This window comes from Helobdella robusta (assembly GCF_000326865.2).
Source record: "Helobdella robusta unplaced genomic scaffold HELROscaffold_22, whole genome shotgun sequence".
Taxonomy (NCBI): domain Eukaryota; kingdom Metazoa; phylum Annelida; class Clitellata; order Rhynchobdellida; family Glossiphoniidae; genus Helobdella; species Helobdella robusta.
This window is the reverse complement of record NW_008704170.1, coordinates 502,990-505,568: the sequence shown is the minus strand read 5'-3', so window position 1 is coordinate 505,568 and position 2,579 is coordinate 502,990.

The following is a 2,579-nucleotide window of genomic DNA, read 5'->3' as shown; positions in this document are numbered from 1 at the left end:
ACGTCTTCATCGTCATCATCTTCACCATCATCTTCTTCATCATCATCTTCATCTTCTTCATCACCACCTTCATAAGGAGCGTCAGTCAGAACATAGTGGGCTTTTTTGTTCCACCGGAGAGCACAACAAATGCAGCTGACATATGGAAGGCCAGAGCTAGACGAATGCATTGCAAGAGTCTCGTGCTAAGAAGTGGTAAACAACCACAGCCACAACCACATCAACTACAGCCACAACAACCACATCAGCAGCTACAGCAGCGGCAAAGTGAAAGACAATATAACAGCTTGTACGATTATTTTATTGTTGTTGTGTTTGCTGTTGTTGTTGCCGTATGTTTGTTGTTGTTTGTTCTTGTTGTTACTGCTGTTTGTTGTTGTTGTTGTTGGTGGTGGTGATGATTGATTTGCTTGTAGCCTCTACTACATTTTCAAATTTGTCCAAATTTTTCACATGTCTTGCTGTTCCATTGTTATATTTTTTTGTCGTTCATATTGGTGTAGTGACGTTCGTTGCGTGCTGTGTAGTGTAGCACGTACGAGACATGCATATTGGTTTTTAAAGTATTTCAAATTCTTCCTTCCAGCAAAGGAGGTCATCCTTACGCTGAAGCAGCTACGAGCATCTTAAAAGGAAGAGGGCTGGACGCTCTGCTTGACGACATGGATCGTGTAGCCGATGACGACGGAATAGATAAAAAATGGATTTGCAGATCCCACAGCGAATACCCAGGAATAGCTAGGTTGCTTTCACGAAATTGTTACCCTAATTTAACCTAATGTACCATATCAAAATTGTAAAAGAAAACTCCTCACTGTCATATAATAAAGGTTGAAGTTAAATGAGGTTCGCACATACTGTTGGTCGCGTGCATGTGCTTTCTATAGGCCGAAACATACAACCACACATTGCTAAAATTGTCCAATAATAATTCAAATAAATTCAATGTTTGAGAGTTTAAATTATTTTTGTTTTTAATAAACATTATAATTAATTAGTTAGTTTATTAATTAATTTTATGTTGGTAAAAAAAATTAATTTTAATAAACATTATAATTAATTAACTAGTTTATTAATTAATTTTTAATCTTTTTTGCCACAAAAATTCAGTCGCCAGCAGTCGCACATATCGACGGCAAGCAGCAGTAGGAGAATGACGCGACCACTGCCCACTCCTCGTAACGTCAAAGAGTCAGTGTTCAAGATGGCGGTTGACGGCATTAAGTATTTAGCTGTTAGTATATAAGTGTATTGTGTGTATGTGTATGTATGTGTGTGTGTATTTGTGTAAATATTATTACTGCTTGTTCACAGAGAGGAACGTCAATGGTCCAACCTCAGTCAGCTGACTATAGAGGATCGGTGAAAAACCGGAGCATTGCTCCATCTGCGAGAAAAAGTGTCAGTAGAATACTGTACCGAGTCGTATCGTTATAATATTGTATTGTATTATAACTCTGTCATATTTTATTATGTGGTATCGTAATTGTATTGGGCTGAATTGTATTATACTGTATTGTATTGCATTGTGTTTTATTGCATTGTATTGTATTGTATTGTATTGTATTGTACTGTACTGTACTGTACTGTACTGTACTGTACTGTACTGTACTGTACTGTACTGTACTGTATTGTATTGTATTGTATTGTATTATATTGGCTTGCTGCGGCGTGTTATCTTACTGCACTTTGTAACCTCAGTCTCAAACTTCATCATCGCCTTTCTTCCTCAAAGGTGACGGCATCAGTCAGTCAGGAAGATCTAGTGGATGATGAATTCTATAATGTGGCCTACCCTACAAGCCCCCCTCCACGTCCCCCCTATCAGTCTCTATTATCCGCGAAGCTCCTCGATCGATTGGAAGAAAATGATGATGATGAAGAGGATGATAATGAGAGGTGGTTTGTTGTAGTTGTAGCAATTGTAGTAGTTGCAGTGGTTGTAGTAGTTGCAGAAGTTGTAGTTGCAGCTGTTGTAATAATTGCAGCAGCTGTAGTAGTTGTAGAACTGCATCAGTTGTAGTAGATGTACCTGATTACAGATTACAGCGTTTTTTTGAATGTTGTTTTGTTGATTGCTGGTAAGATGATTGATGTCAATTAACCGCTAAGTCTCTAACGTAATATAGTGTTGATGTTAGTTTTTTTGTGTCGTTGTAAATTAGTTGAGCTGTTGTTGTTGTTGTTTGTTGTGTTGTTGTTAGTTAGTTGAATTGTTGTTCTGTGTTAATAGCATAATAGCAATTAATTAATTAACTAATTAAATCAAAACATTAAATAGAGATTACAGTTAATAAAGTTAACTCAAAATTCATCCTAATTGAGCTGTCGTTAAATACATGGCAATTAAACAACCAACTATAGACCGTCTTACAGCAACACCCTTTACGACTACATGGACAACGTCGGGATAAAAAGTTCAAAGTCAGAAAAGTCACAGTCGCCACAGCAGTCGCCACCACCGCCACCGCCACCAACGTCCCAACAATCAAAACGTCCACTTTTTGTCACTTTTTCAACTTCAAACCCCCCACATCCGCCTGCAACAACTGCACCGGCAACAACAATCTCATCGGACC